Source organism: Brassica napus, chromosome C3 (genome assembly GCF_020379485.1).
Source record: "Brassica napus cultivar Da-Ae chromosome C3, Da-Ae, whole genome shotgun sequence".
NCBI lineage: Eukaryota > Viridiplantae > Streptophyta > Magnoliopsida > Brassicales > Brassicaceae > Brassica > Brassica napus.
In genome coordinates this window covers 29122199-29139892 of record NC_063446.1, presented here as the reverse complement: position 1 = coordinate 29139892, position 17694 = coordinate 29122199, and the positions used below count along the sequence as shown (strand labels likewise).

The 17694-nt window shown below is 37.5% G+C and overlaps 1 pseudogene; it reads right to left on the bottom strand.

The window, feature by feature from the left end:
• Positions 1-1772: 1772 nt before the first annotated feature.
• Positions 1773-16917, bottom strand: LOC125583000 (annotated as a pseudogene).
• Between the last annotated feature and the right edge of the window lie 777 nt (positions 16918-17694).

Below are 17694 nucleotides of genomic sequence, written 5' to 3'. Positions count from 1 at the left end.
TAAATAAATTATTTAGTTTATTAAGTCAAAGTTTATTAAGTTTAATAAATTTACTAAGTTTAATAAATTTATTAAGTTTAATAAATTATTAAAGTTTATTAAGTTTATTAATAAAATCAATTAAGTCTATTAAACTTAATAAATCATTAAGTTTAGTAAATTACGGATTGACCCTATTAACTTATCTTAAAATCAACTAAACTCGATTGTGATGTTGCCATCATATTATTATTTACTTCGTACATGTACATGTATTAACATAAACTTCGTGTAGTTGTTGAGACATTCTCATACACTGGATGGTTTTCACCGTATTAACGTAAATTTCGTGTAGCTATAAAACTTTTTTCCTATTATAATATCTTATATATCGAAACATCAAATTTTCTTAAAAGATCTTATATTTGAGAATGGAGAGAATGTTATTTAAATATATATATGAAAAGCTGTATCACAAACATTCATAATAAATAGAATTCCCTAAACTTTTAGCGTACTTCCATGACATAGCAAAACGAAGTTCAAAAGAAAAAGAACTCTACGCCCATGGTTTGTTTTGTTTCTTTTTCTTGTTGTGAAGCAAGAACTAATACCAAACTCAAATTTTGTTTCCTATTAAAATACTCGAGTTTTTTTCTGCCAAAAACCAAATATATCACAAGAATATTTAGGTACACTTACATCTAAAAATTATTTCAGAGCACACACGATTAACATATATATCCATTTTCCATAATACCCTTCTTGTTCTTGAATAGTAAAAACCTAAAAAGGTAAAAGAAAAAAATTAAGTGGGGAGCTCCATGTTAAAATGGTAACGTCAGGCACGCGAATGGTTGTCGTGAAAGCTGCTTAAAAAACACCCTAACCCTTTTTTTGGGGAACGCCATAACAAACAATATGCAAAATGGATTTTCAATTTTAGTTCTAGGCAAAGTCTACATCAATTCACAACTCACAAGGACTAGCGACGATTGCTACATAAGAGTTACAAAAGGTAAGATATACAAACTCAGTGTGTTCAGATGTCAGATCACCAGTGTCTTATTCAGTCAATTGAGAAAGGCTATATAGAGAAACTACTAAACTAGAGAAGGAAGAAAACATTATTACAACTGTGTTGTATTGTGCACTAAATATATGTGCAGCCAGTAAAAGTATATTCACCAGCACTAAAGCGGTTAGTAAACCAAAAGAGAACAAAGCAAAAGGCAAATGGGACTACCAAAAAGAAGAAGAGAAATTGGTGGGGTTGCACCCAAACACTCATATATCTAGCCATATACCCTCAACTTTTGGCCATCTTTTATTGTGACTATTTTACCCCTTCTAGCTCTGTAGACCTACGGGTTCCTAGCACTGGTCTGCTTTTGGTTGCGTGTCAGAAGCACCGTTCATTCCCATTGGACAATCCCATGGTTCGTGCCTTTTCAAGTTCAAAATGATGGGGCGTGAGAGGACCTTGTCGGCTTCGAACAACGAAGAGTCGCATTTAATCCCCCAACCAATTCATCTTTTTCGTTTCATTTACCATCTTCCTCTTTTGGCTCAACTGTTCACCGAAACCCTAACCTCCAATACCTTCTCTCATACAATTTCCAGATCCATTATAATGGAAGAACTCAATCTACCCCCAGAATGTTAGCTGCTGGTGATGAATCGGTGGGTGAGCGTGTAAACTCGTATCATAAGATCAAGAAAACCGAGACGATCATCGAGGCGCTTGAACCAGACGAGTTAGAGTTTTTATGGAATTCCACGTTTGGGAGTTTTTACGGAATTTCACTTTTGGGATTAGAAATGGGAACGATTCCGTAATCTGTACCTACAGCGAACTCTTCCTCTGATCCACGATGGTGGTGATGAGCTCTATCCCTTTGCGGTTTCTGAGCAAGCCATACGACATGCGTAACACCCCTAGCAACTGTTACTTGTTATCTCTTTGACTAAATGTTAATTTTTTATTTAACGGATAACTATTAACTCAACTATCTTATTTTTTATAAGAAATGTATAAATTTAGGTGATATTGACATATGTATATGTTATCAATATAGATTAACCTATACTTTAATACATCATAAGTATGTGTATATGTAAAAACATTGTATTATTTACATGTATCAGTATCTGCTAATAACAAGTATAAGTTCCCGTATCAGTTAGGGAGAAAGTTAAACAACCAAAGTTTATTTAATAACACGTAATAGTTCCCGTAACAACCCCACATGTATCTTGTATCTGCTAATAACAATTATAACACGTAATAGTTCCTGTATCAGTTAAGGAGAAAGTTACTGACACAATCATCATCATAACGAGTAAGATTCACTTCTCTATCCACTACAAGAAAACAGCGACATACTGAGAGAAAAAATCGTCGGTATGTTGTCGGAATAACGTTATTCCGACGACATACCGACGAAACAAGTCCTCGGAAATAACTCCTCGGAAATTCATTTTTCCTCGGAAATCCCTCGGAATTTTCCGACGGAATTCCAAGGAAACAAATTTCCGAGGAAACTCCGAGGACCACCAGTTCGTCGGAAAGCTCCTCGGAATATACCGAGGGAGAACTTCCTCGGGATATTTCGATGGACTTTCTGATGGTCCAATCCTCGGAAGTTCCGACGAAATGTTCCTCGGAATTTTCATCGGGAATTTCCGAGGAACGGAGCCCTCGGAAAATTCCGAGGAACGAGTCCCTCGGTATATTCCGAGGAATGAGTCCCTCGGTATATTCCGAGGAACATGTCCCTCGGTATATTCCGAGGGTTTATTTCCTCGGAATTAAAAAAAAAAATTAATTTTTTTTTGAAATTTAAATTCGAAAATATAAAATTAAAATTAAAATTGAAAACAGATTAGTTAATATTCAAAGTTGTACAAATAAAAATAAAACATTCCGAGTTTTTGAAAAAAAAAAAACTACGGGTCTGGCACGTTCGGGAACACCTCGTTCGGGTACATCCTCTGCATCATCTCCATCATTTGCTGGTTCAGCCTCCTCTGGGCCTCATAGCCTGCCTGTTGAGCCGCCATCTGGGTCTCCCACAAAGATATGCGATCATCCTTGTCCTTCAACTGAGCCGTAAGTACTTCTGGATCAACAAAGGGCGGTGGTGCAGAAGAAAGAGGAACCGATCGGGTGCGACGATCCAAACCGACCAAACGTCCATTCTTCTTTGGAACCGACTGAAATAGAAAATCGCCAAATTTAAATCAAGAAATAAATGAATTGAACTTTAAAAAAAGAACTTACGGATTCAACGATTTCGTTGATTTGAAACCGGGACAACTTGGTCGAAGCCGTCGAAGCGTCATCCTCGGTTTGAAGCTGAGACACTTCGTCTTGCACCTGAGTTTGGACCAGGGTGACCACTTCCCTCACAAGACCGTTATCAATCTGGCCGGTCTTCTTGTTGGTATACGCCCTCTTCATTAGGGCGAGATCATCAACCGGCTCGCCATCATTTTCTTCCGCCTTGAAAAAAACATAAATTAAAGAAACATTAGAAATTAGAAGAAATGGACAAAAAATAAATTTTCAAAACTTAAATAATTGAAGAAAAAGCGGCTGAACTTACCATGCGATCCCCCAGAGAGACAATAGATTGAGCACCCAAGTTATGCTTGAAGACGCCCTTCCCTTTACGGTCGCTCCTGCGGTTGGTGGAGTTGGTGGAAGAAGTTTCTTTCGTCTCTTCCTTATCCCAATGCGCACACAACTCCGTCCAGACCGTGTTGTTTATCGACTTTGGGACCTTTTAACAAAAAAAAGAAAATAGTTTAATAAATAAAAAAATAGTTTAATAAATTAAATCGAACCTTGTTGATTTCCCACTTCTTCTTCCACTCGTGGATCTGCTTCCCATAGTTGTCCATAACTTTATGGACGAAGTGGTGATAGATAAAGAGCGTCTTATCGGAATTCCAGTTGAATTCTTGCTGAAAAAAAGCACAATTAGTAGAATATATATATTAAAGATTAAAAATATAAGTAAAAAATTAGAATACTTACCGCAAACTGACGAAAACACAGATGTTGCTTGTCGGTAGGGAAGTGAGTGAAAGTCGGATGTCCCTTGTCGAGGGCCGAGTACATCATACGGTTGATCCATGCGCTGATCCCGTTCCCGGATCGGTTGAACCTAATAAAAAGAACAAACGCTTAATAATGAATCAAATTTTAATGAAAAAAAAAATGTTTAATTACCATGTTTGACCCCGTCCATGTGGATACAGAGTGAGATAGGGAAGATGGTCACGACCGGGCTGTCGAACCAACTCTGCAACACTCATTACTCCCGGAGGACCCGGAGGAGCAGGAGCGGGTGCAGCAGCGGGAGCGAGAGGAGCAGGAGCGGGTGCAGCAGAGGGAGATGTAAGGTAGGAGCTGTGGGGCGAAGGGGAATCCTGAAAATGGCTGGAATCCCGAGACTGGCTCCCCGTACCACCACGACCACGACACTGTCGAGGCCGGGTCTAATCATCATGAAACCGGTAAATTAAAAAACAAATATATTTAATAAATATATAAATTTTTAATTTTTTTTAAAAAAAAATCCCAAATAATAGTTTTTAATCACAAAAAAAGTTTTATAGATATTAAAAATGTTTAATAAATATATAAAAATAGTTCTAATAAACAAAAAATAGTTTTAATAAATAAAAAATAGTTTAATAATTACAAAAAATAATTTTAATAATATTAAAAATGTTTAATAAATATAGAAATTTATATTATATATATATATATAAATTTTTTTAAAAAATCGCAAATAATAGTTTTTAATCACAAAAAAAGTTTTATAGATATTAAAAATGTTTAATAAATATATAAAAATAGTTCTAATAAACAAAAAATAGTTTTAATAAATAAAAAATAGTTTAATAATTACAAAAAATAGTTTTTATAATATTAAAAATGTTTAATAAATATAGAAATTTTTTTATATATATATATATATATATTTTTTAATCCCAAATAATAGTTTTTAATCACAAAAATATTTTTATAGATATTAAAAATGTTTTGTAAAATCCAAAAAATCGAATTTATATACAAAAAACGCTTTGTAAAATCCAAAAAATCGAATTTATATTCAAAAATCGTTTTGTAAAATACAAAAATCGAATTTATACACAAAAATCGAATTTATATACAAAAAAACGATTTTATAAATATGAAAAAAATAAAAAAATTATAAAAAAATTCTAAATCAATTCAACAAAACAAAGTATTCAACCAAATCACAATTCTAAACCTATTATACAACCAAATCACAATCCTAACCAATCATCCTGAAAAAAATCTATCAAATCTACACAAAAAACCTAACAAATAGAACCTAAGAGAGTGGGATAGGGTCCTTACATGATTTGTGTAGATTTAGAGAGGATTGGCCGGAGATATCGTCGGAGAGAAGGGGGAGATCGCCGGAGAGGAGGGAGAGGAGCCAGAGAGGAAGAAGAGAAAAATGGGGAAGAAGAAACGGCTCGTGGTTATAAAACCTAGGGTCCGACGGATAGTTTCCGTCGGAATTTCTTCGGAATTCCAATTTCAATTTTCGCGAAATATTTCGCGGCTGGTTTGCCCAGTTAAATGAAAATATTCCAAGGAAATTCCGACGGACACTTAAATATCCGTCGGAATTTCCTCGGAATATTCCGAGGAAATTCTGAGGAACACATGTTTGGGGTTTCAAAACATCAAATTTTTTTGCCCTATATCATTTCTTATACAAAATCTTTGTATAGATGATCATAAATTATGAAATAACAAAATTTCAAAACGAATTGTAAGTATTCCCTTTACCGTTCATTAAAGTGTATAAGTGTTTCTCTTATGTCGTGGGGATTTCGTTCATACAATCGGAAAAGTGTTTATTATAGGGTAAGGAACAAATTTTTGACTTCATAATCAGTCTAAGACACTTAATAAGAGTTATATAAGTGTTATTCAAACCGCAAAACGTTGTTTTCGGTTTAAAAACCCTACTTCCTCGGAATTTCCTCGGAATATTCCGAGGAAATTCCGAGGAAACCCTTTTCTTCCTCGGAATTCCCTCGGAATATTACAAGGAAATACCGAGGAACTAGTGTTTGGGGTTTCAAAACATCGATTTTTTTTGCCGTATTTCATTTCTTATACAATTGTAATGCATACCATTGATGATTTCTTTATATAGATGATCATAAACCATAAAATAACAAAATTTCAAAAATAATTGTAAGTATTCCTTTTACCGTTTATTAAAGTGTATAAGTGTTTCTCTTATGTTGTGTGGTTTTCGTTCATGCAATCGTAAGAGTGTTTGTTATTGGGTAAACCACCAAAGTTTGATTTCATAATCTGGTTAAGACACTTAATGAAGGTTATATACGTGTTATTCAATCCGCAAAACGTTGTTTTCGGTAAAAAAACCCCTAGTTCCTCGGAATTTCCTCGGAATATTCCGAGAGAATTCCGAGGAAACCCTTATCTTCCTCTGAATTCTGTCGGAGATACCGAGGGAATTCCGAGGAAAAAGACTCTATAATAAAATCCCTAAATTGACAAGGTCTATTCCGAGGAAATTCCGAGGAAAACCTATCTTCCCTCGGAATTTCCTCGGTATTTCTATTAAAAAAAAAAAAAAGTCGATGCTAGTCTGTTTTCGAGTCATCATCACCAGATGAATCTGAATCTGGATCTTGGTGAAACTCTCCAATCACTGGTTCATCCTCTACGTGAACGACGTCTTCCTCTCCGAAGTCGGTTAAATCGACTACAAGGTCAACTCCAGCTAAATCTTCTGTTGCACTTAAGTTGCCGGATGTGCTTGGTTGTAGTGGGTCTTCCAGCTCAGAACTTCCCTGAACTCGGCCTCTCAGGTTGAGTCTTGTAACAGTAACCCATGGATCATCTCTGTTCCTTACCCGGGGGTACTTGATATAACAAACCTGTAACATTAAAAAAATTATTAATAAAACTATAAATTAATACACATGATGATGAATTATTCTAAATAATTAACATTTAGTTACCTGATCGGCCTGAGATGCAAGAATGAAAGGATCATAACTAATGGGGAAGGAGAAAGGGCTCGTGGTTATAAAACCTAGGGTCCGACGGACATTATCCGTCGGAATTCTAATTTCAATTTTCGCCAAATATTTGCCCGGTAAAATGAAAATATTCCGAGGAAATACCGAGGAACTTGTGTTTGGGGTTTCAAAACATCAATTTTTTTTGCCGTATTTCATTTCTTATACAATTGTAATGCATATCATTGAGGATTCTTTGTATAGCTGAGCATAAACCATGAAATAACAAATTTCAAAACTAATTGAAAGTATTCCCTTTACCGTTCATTAAAAGGTATAAGTGTTTCTCTTATGTTATGGGATTTCGTTCATACAATCGGAAAAATGTTAATTATACGGTAAGGAACAAATTTTTGACTTCATAATGAACGTAAGACACTTAATAAGGGTTATATAGGTGTTATTCAAACCGCAAAACGTTGTTTTCGGTTTAAAAACCCTAATTCCTCGGAATGTCCTCGGATTATTCCGAGGGAATTCCGAGGAAACCCTCTTCTTCCTCGGAATATCCTCGGAATATTCCGAGGAAATTCCGAGGAACTAGTGTTTGGGGTTTCAATACGTCAATTCTTTTTAATAAACGGATCGATCAATGGATATATGTCCAAAAACGCATCGATCGATCATTAAGATGGGCCAGACCGTAAGAATGTGATCGATCGATGAGATTATCCCATCGATCGATCGAGAATCTCAATTGTTCCTCGGAATGTCCTCGGAAAATCTTGTAAGTTTTTTTATAAAAGGATCGATCGATGGATATATGTCCAACAACGCATCGATCGATCATTAAGATGGAATGGACCGTAAGAATGTGATCGATCGATGAGATTATCCCATCGATCGATCGAGAATCTCAATTGTTCCTCGGAATGTCCTCGGAAAATCTTGTAAGTTTTTTTATAAACGGATCGATCGATGGATATATGTCCAAAAACGCATCGATCGATCATTAAGATGGACCGGACCGTAAGAATGTGATCGATCGATGAGATTATCCCATCGATCGATCGAGAATCTCAATTGTTCCTCGAAATGTCCTCGGAAAATCTTGTAAGTTTTTTTATAAACGGATCGATCGATGGATATATGGCCAAAAACGCATCGATCGATCACTAAGATGGACCGGACCGTAAGAATGTGATCGATCGATCCGTATTTGTTCAAAAACGCATCGATCGATGCGTGTGCGGGAAACAGAATTATAAGGCAAAACCCAAACATTTTGGATCTAAACCTCAGAACTCTCATCCCCTCCGATTTCCCCTATAATTCGCACCCCCTTTCTCTCTCTATAATCATCCGATTTGAACAATTTTGGGCTCTATTCCCCTTGATTTTTCGAGCTCTACCTGATTCCTACACTCGTTTTCACCCTAAGACAGGTATACTCCGCGAATCTCCACATTCTGAAATCGTGTTCTTGAGCAATTTTTTGGGTTTTGTGAATTTCTTATTTCCGTGTTGATTCCTTGATCAAATATGCATGAAACATATGTTTAAACATGGAATAGAACACAATTGTCTGTGATCAACGAGTTTGGAACAGGATTTGAGATGATTTAGGGATTGAGAATTTTTTTCAATTTGGTTTTTTTTATCACAACTCGATTTCGCCTTTCATTTTCATGTTGCTTTGAGTTCTTAATTGATTATAACCATGTTGAGAGCAATGATTCTATTTTGTAGAGAATGAAGCGCACGAAAATATCAGCAAAGAAGAACACACAAGAAGAGGGTTCATCTCAGCGAGAGAAGGAAAGGCCAAAGAAGTGGGATAAGTCTGATACCACCCACTACAACAACATGAAGAAGGTAGCCGTTCCGGCTACACAACTAGCATGTCCTGAGACGATGACAATATTGGGAATCAAATCAGATATTGAAGGGTTGTTCCAGAACATGGGTCTAGGCCAACTATGCAACCTCAACGAACCCACTTATCCGGAGTTGGTACGCCAGTTCATAGCATCCGCATACGTCAGCTGTCCCGATGATAGCCATCAGGAAGGTTTTCTGGCATTCGTAGTGCAGAAAGTATACTATGAGGTATCTTTCACAGACCTCTGCGGACTATTTGGATTGAGTGCAGGGGAGAGGACATCTGGTCTTTATTGGACTTCAGAGCTGTTGAACTTCTGGGAAACGATTGGCACAGGGGTTTATAGATCTTCTCAGGCAAATGAGTCACTTATCCGGAGCCCAGTACTGAGATATGCCACACGCCTCATTGGCTCATTGCTATATGGGACAACCACAGCCGCATCAGTCACGCAATGGGAGTTGTGCCTCCTGTACCAAGGTGTGAGGCATTTGCTACCGGTATTTGGAAACTCTACATTCCCACCTGCTACTGCCTTCAACATGGGAGCGGTGCTGGCCGCAAACTTAGCAGGATACAAGGGGAAAGTAACCAAATCCAAGAGCAATGCATGTGGATTTGGTGCAGTGATTACTCGGATCCTTAGACATGTGGGTGTAGACTGCGAGAACCAACAGGTAGCACTGGACAGATCGAACAACATTGCTTGGAACTACCTGGATGTCATTTCTCTAGTAAGTAAGGAGTTCATAGCTGGTCCCCACTCGAGGATCGATCGGGATGGTCCTTACGTCTACGTATTCCAGGACCGAGCGAAGAAAACACTCTACTGCCACCTGCCTCAGATCGGCCTGACTGCTCTACTTTCAGAGGCTGCAGTTGAGTTCCTACCCCCTGCTACCGCACTAGTAGACAAGCCATCCTTCTTCACGCCAAAATATCAGACCAAAGGCAAGGCCGTGGTTGATGAAGAAGGAGAATATGAGGCTGCACAAGACATTCCAGATGATTCACAACCCCATCAGCTACTCCCATCAGACTCCAGCCAGTACAAGCTGCAAGAGCTTCCACCGAACGCCACTTCGCGCCAGCAACAACATTGGAGAGATCAGAGCATAAAGACAAACAACGACATGCTACACAAGATCTGGGCTGCCATTTCACGTATCAGGCCGTGTCGTTGCCAAAAGGATGATGTAGTTCATCAGGACAACTCTCCATCCAGCTCTGGTTCGGGTTCGAGTGGTACACACAGGGTAAGAAAGAGGTCCAAGAGACCCAACGATGCAGGAACATCTGGAGCAGGAGACGAGGATTAGAAGCTATCACCGGCCAGTATTGCCATTTGATTTCCGACCGTGCTATTTTATTTTCTTTTCTATTCTAACGTTTTATGGTCTTATTTTCTGTTAATTTTGAACTTAGTTTTTTTTTCTCTTAATTATGAGTTCGTATTTCTTTTACATGGTTTCTTCGTTTTATTTGGTTGTGTTTTGAGTAGTTTTTAATTCGTATTCAGCTTTGCCTTGCTAGATAAACCAAATAACTAATATCCGAGGAAAGAGGTTATATCAAGTGTTCCTCGGAATTTCCTCGGTATTTCTTAAAAAAAAAAAAACAAAATCAATGGTAATCTGTTTTTCGAGTCATCATCACCAGATGAATCTGAATTTGGATCTTGGTGAAACTCTCCAATCACTGGTTCATCCTCTACGTGAACGACGGCTTCCTCTCCAAATTCAGTTAAATCGACTACAAGGCCAACTCCAACTAAATCTTCTGCTGCACTTAAGTTGCTGGATGTGCTTGGTTGTAGTGGGTCTTTCAGCTCAGAACTTCCCTGAACTTGGCCTCTCGGATTGAGTCTTGTAACAGTAACCCATGGATCATCTCTGTTCCTTACCCGGGGGTACTTGATATAACAAACCTGTAACATTTAGAAAAATTATAAATTAATACACATGATGATGAATCATTCTGAATAATTAACATTTAAATACCTGATCGGTCTCAGAAGCAAGAATGAAAGGATCATAATATTGCAGCTTTCGCCTCGAATTTACTGATGTAACACCAAATGCATATGTTCTCACACCTCGATCTGGAGTGTTGTCGTGCCAATCACAATAGAAAACAGTACAGCGCAATCCAACCATGCCCAAATACTTGATTTCCAAAATCTCATGTATGTGTCCGTAGTATACATCATCTCCTGATGCAGAACAAACGCCAGCATCATAAGTCGTACTCGAACGTCTCCTCTTCTGAGTTGTGAATGCATATCCTCGAGTACAAAATCTCGGATATGACTTCACAACAAAGTTTGGTCCAACGACCATCTCACGTATCCAATCGTCAAATGTTTCACCTCTGGCCAAACCAGCAGACACCTATTAATAGCACATATATATATATGTTATATCAGTAAATGTGAATTAGTATAAATATGTGATAAAATATATTTTAATTTGTTTAAAGCACTCACATAAGTAAACATTCATCCAGTAAATTCTCTCTGCTTCATTTCTTCTAGTTCGTCCTCTGTGGCATATCTATACTCGAACCGCTTTTCTGTCATGAAAATCCTGTATATGATGACAATAATGTAATTAATTAAGATTTAAATTTCAACTTGTTAAAATAAAAATTTGTAGGCTCATTTATTTACCTCTCATATTGAAGAACGTCTTCGCAGTTGTTGAGCAAATATGTTTGCAAATGACTGCGCTCCTGCTCAGTAAGTCGACGGTCCTTTGGTTTTCCGCTAAGTCGTCCAACGTCTGTGAAAATGTCTGGAACCGTAACATGATATGTTGCCCGTTCGCCTCTATCATCATGCCGAGCAGGTCTTCTGTTTTTGGTCTGAACTTCTGCTGGAAAGTAGTACTCGGCAAAGTTTGAAGTTTCTTCATTGATCATCTGTGCGACTATAGAACCTTCCACCCTACTTAAATTTTTCACCATCTTTTTCAAATGGAACATATACCGCTCATACAGATACATCCATCTATACTGCACAGGACCACCAAGTTCCAATTCTCTTGCCAGGTGAATAACAAGATGCTCCATAACATCAAAAAATGAGGGAGGAAATATCTTCTCAAGGTTGCACTGAATCACGGCTATGTTAGTCTACAAATTTTCAATACTTTCAAGAGTCACTGATCTCGTGCATAAATCGCGGAAGAAACCACTTATCCCTGCAATTGCTTCATGAACATTTCGTGGTAATAGTTCCTTGAAGGCGAACGGAAGGAGGCTCTGCATCATTACATGGCAATCGTGGATTTTCAAGCCAGTAAACTTTCCTTCCTTTCTGTCGATACAGTTACGCAAATTAGATGCGTAACCGTCTGGAAATTCCACATCATTTGAAATCCAATCAAAGAACGCATGTTTTCCCTCTGCATCAAGTCGGTATATGGGAAAAGGAGCCCTACAATTCTCATCAACATGAAGTTCTGAACGAGCACATATATCGACTAAATCCAGTCTTGACTTCAAATTATCCTTTGTTTTACCTTGAACATTAAGGATCGTGTTCATGAGATTGTCAAAAAAAGTTCTTCTCAATATGCATGACATCTAAATTATGCCTTAGCAGATGATCCTCCCAGGATGGCAGATCCCAGAAAATACTTTTTTTGTGCCAGTTATGTAGGTCTTCAACAGCATCTACCGGAAAACGCTCATGTCCACCGACGTCTGGCGTCCTTTCTGCACCAAAATCTCTTAGTTGTGTCTTCAAATCTTTCCCACAAATTTCCGGAGGTGGACTGTCAAACACCCTCTTGTTCTTCGTAAACAAATTCCTACTCCTACGATATGGATGATCAGGTGGTAGGAATCTCCTGTGACAGTCAAACCAACACGTTTTCCTTCCGTGTTTTAGTTGGAAAGCATCAGTGTTATCTTGACAATATGGACATGATAGCCTTCCATGCGTTGTCCATCCAGACAACATACCATATGCTGGAAAATCACTTATTGTCCACATTAGTACTGCTCGTATTTGAAAGTTTTCTTTACACGAAACATCGTATGTTTCAGCACCTTGAGCCCATAGTTGTTGCAACTCATATATTAGTGGCTGAAGAAACACATCAAGTGATCTCTTAGGATGCTCTGGTCCGGGAACGAGAATCGAGAGAAACAAAAACTCTCGTCGCAAGCACAAGTTTGGGGGTAGGTTGTATGGTGTAAGAATGACGGGCCATAGAGAATACTGTCTTCCACTCTTGCCAAACGGACTGAAACCATCAGTACATAATCCAAGGTAGACATTTCTTCTCTCATACGCAAAGTCGGGATACTTTGATTGAAAATGCTTCCACGCTTTTGCATCTGAAGGATGTCTGATCTCACCATCTGTTGAGTGCTCCGCATGCCATCTCATTGGTTGCGCTGTGCGTTCAGACAGATACAACCTCTGCAACCTTTCCGTCAAAGGTAAATACCACATCCTTTTATATGGCACTGGAACTCTTCCACTCGTATCTTTATAACGAGGCTTTCCACAAAATTTGCATGTAACCCGCTGTTCATCCGCCCTCCAATAAATCATGCAGTTGTCGCTGCATACATCTATTACCTGATACGATAAACCAAGACCAGCTACGAGTTTCTGAACCTCGTAGTATGAACCAGGAGCTACATTATCCTCGGGTAGAATACCTTTTACAAAATCAGCAATCGCATCCACACAGTCTTCAGCCAAATTATAATCTGTTTTAATGCCCATCAATCTTGTAGCAGATGATAAAGCTGAATGACTATCTCTGCAACCTTCGTACAATGGTTGCTTTCCAGCATCCAACATATCATAAAATCTCCTAGCTTGTGCATTGGGTAAATCTTCCCCTCTAAAATGACAGCATCCAACATATCATAAAATCTCCTAGCTTGTGCATTGGGTAAATCTTCCCCTCTAAAATGATTATTTACCATCTGCTCAGTACCTACACCATAATCTACATCCGTTCTAATTGGTTCTTCTAATCTAACCGCTGGCTGAGGTTCGCTAGTACTACCATGTTCATAATCAGTTTCCCCATGATGATACCAAATTTTGTAACTTCGTGTAAACCCACTCAAATATAGATGAGTCCAAACATCCCACTCTTTAATAACCTTTCTATTTTTACAATTAGAGCAAGGACATCTTAACATACCTGTTTTTTCTTCCGGTTGTCGGTGAACTAACCCCATGAATTCGGTTATACCTCGTTGGTATTCTTCCGTAAGCAATCTCGTGTTCGGATCCAAATGAGGTCGATCGATCCAAGAACGAAAATAATTTGAAGAAGACATGTTTTTTATGAATCAAATTCGTGTGTAAATAGAGTAAGAGGGAGGATGAAGATATGGAGTGAATGAAGAGGAAGCGGAGGGCTTGTATTTATAGTTTAAATCCTGCCGACAGACCGAGGAAATTCCGACGGAATTCCGACGAAAAAGGCTAGTTCGTCGGAATTTCCTCGGAATTTTGTAAAATCCCCCAACGGCTCTCCAACGGCTATAATATTTCCTCGGAATTTATCGGGTTTTTTCGAGGAACCCATTTTTCCTCGGAATTTCCTCGGAATATTCCGACGGATTGATATTTCCTGGGAATTCCGTCGGTATATTCCGAGGAAATTCCGAGGAAACCCAATTTGGTGTTTCCTCGGAATTTCCCCGGAAGTTCCTCGGGATATTCCGAAAATTTCATTTTCCGTCGGAATGTCCGTCAGAATACCGCTGTTTTCTTGTAGTGAAATGACACACGAGCAAGTCCAAAGTCGCAAATCTTCAGCTTGCAATCAGGGTTTGCTAGAATGTTTTTAGGATTTAAATCACGGTGAAGCACATTAGCTACAACAAAATCAAACACATTTTTTCAGGTGTAGTAGCCATAGGACTATCATAACACTAGCCAAGGCACTTGCCTCATGAGTGAATAAACTTCAGACCATGGAGAAGCTGGTACATGAAAAAACTGATAATGCTCAGGCGTCAAATCATCGTTAGCTTTGATAACTTGGTGAAGGTCTGATTCCATCAGCTCAGAAACAACATAAATGTCTCTCAACTCTGTACTCGAAGGAGGAAGCATAAGACCATGATTAACTCAGGCTTTTAAGGTGGGGTTCTTAGCTTCGGATAAGAACCGTTTCTTAGCTTTTAACTAAGAAAAGCTAAGAACCGTCTCTTAAATAAGAGATGTAAGAGCCGGCTTTTAGCAAAAAAAATGTTAAAAAAAAAACAGAAAAATGTCAAATCATGAGTTAAGAATCCCAAATTAAAAACCCCGGTAAATCATGTTCTAACATGCTTAATCTCAACTATATCAGGATGCCTTAGCAACCTGAGAAGCTTGATCTCTCTTAGAATCCTCGTTGCATCAGAGACATGCTCAAACATATCATTGAGCTTCTTGATAACTCAAAAGTAATGCTATTTGTATTATGGTCTATATTAATATATTACTATTATGTGAGCTATTCTATACAAATACAATACTTCATTAATAAATGTCATCAGAGAGTAATCTTTATATATAAAGTAGACTTTTTCCCTTCTTCCGACAAGTGGCAGGGGGGTTTGCTGCCACGTGTCATCTTTTTGTCTTTTTACATTTTAGATCCTTCTTCTTTTAGATTATTGCAATTTGGTTCACTATTTTCTAATTATACATTATCTAATCCTTCTCACACTAACCATCATCATTTGAATTTTGCTAATATATTTTAATCTATTTTATTGTTCAAAAAATTGCAAAACGAATAAAGAAATAAGTAAAAAATATAAATGTACTTTAAATATTTAATTTATTCGCAGCTAAAAATAACATAAACTTTTGTTATTTTATTATTTTTTACTATTTTCTATTATTTCATTTACAACTATATATTTATCTTAATATTAACCAAACTAAAGCAGAACACATAATTTAAACATAAAACCACCATAATCCCAGAGAAAAAAAATGCCAAAGAAACACTAACTCAATAAAGGTCCAGAGCTCAAAGGCGATCAAGAACGAAAACTAACTTACCCCACTTTATCATAGAGTATCTTGGCCAGAACAATCAAAAGTCAGTAAAATGTAGAAATATAATCTTCAGATAAAGCAATCCCTCGAACACAAATGAGCGTGATCAAGGACCAATGCAAAGAACCAAGAAAGCGGGTTAGAGTAAGAATAATCAACAGAAGGCCAAAATCACCACGAAGCAGGAAGAGACATACATAACAAACGATAAGCACAACCACCAGCTAAGAGGTAAGAAGCATCTCACAAACTAAACAAGCACAAACAAGACGCCTATGCCGGGGAAGAACCACAAAATTCTGGATAGAAGGGACCAAAGCTCCAATAGTCTAATATCACACATTTATACTAAGGGAAGAAGAGAACAACATGAGTGAGGGAGAAATGAAGCCAACCCCCGAGAAACATGAGTCCAGACTTGAGACCATAAACAATCTTCCAAATCTACAGAGCATACTCGGAGGAGAACACTATCCAAACCTAGAGTGGCAAACATGGCGAAAGAGAGAGAGAGTCACAGAGACGCAAGCAGGGTTGAAAGCTGCAACGAGATGAAAGAACATAGCTGGAAGGGTAGACAAAACGAAATCATCAAATCGTGGAGCCGTCCTCGAGCTATAGAAGTCAGATCACCAAAAACCATATCTTGAAAACTAAGACGAGAGGGGAGTAACAATGGTAAGCCAACGACGAAGAAAACAACTTCAAAGACGACTAAACTCTGACTCAACCCAAAGAGATGCAGTTCCTAACATCAGCTAAAATCTAAGGAAGAAGAGGAGCATCCAATATTGCATGGAGTAGCTTAAAATGATGCGAGAAACAACCGCACAACTGGGAACTCCTAAACCCGATCTACAATAAATACCAGAAATCTCAAGGTGAAGAAGGCGATAAAGAACAAGAGCATGAGGTGAGTCTTTTTTGGTGATGATGAGAAACACTGCATACCAGAAACGTAAAGAAAATACATAGATGCTGAAGGCTCAATGTAAAAATATGGGAAAAAACGAAAACATCTTGAAAGTTATAATGTTCAAAAATATAAAAAAAATTAAAAGAAAATTTTGACGCTGAAACCGTAAATCTTAGAATCAACAAATGCATAAATGCAAAGTTATTGAAATTCAATATATTTTTATATTAGAGGCTCACTTCACTGCTAACAAATACTATATAGACAAAACACATTATTAAAAAAACAAAGACAAAATATATTAACATATCACTATTACTACTACATAACACAATAAAAACACCAAATAACATTCTTAACAAATAAAAGTGATCACATAATTACATTATCCAAAAAATCATACTTTTAACAACAATAAAACAATAGTCCGCGCGAAGCGCGGACACCCCCTTAGTACAAAATATAATAATCTTAAAACAATTTACATATCACTTTTCTTTTTAGTATTAGTGATGCCTCTATCTATAGGGGTGGGCACTTTACCCGATACCTGAAGCCACATCCGAACTCGGCCCGAAAAACCTAAACCTGAACCGAAATCCAAACCGAAGTAGCAAAATACCTGAACGGATATTAAGTTTAGAGAGATTGGATATCCGAACCCGAACGGGTAATGTCTGAACCCGAATAGATATCTGAAGATAACCGAACATATATATATTTACCCTTATATTTCTAGTTTACATCTCTCATTTTTTAAAATATTTATATTGATGTTACACATACTTCAAGATCATAAGTATATATATATAATTATGGAGAAAATGATTTGAT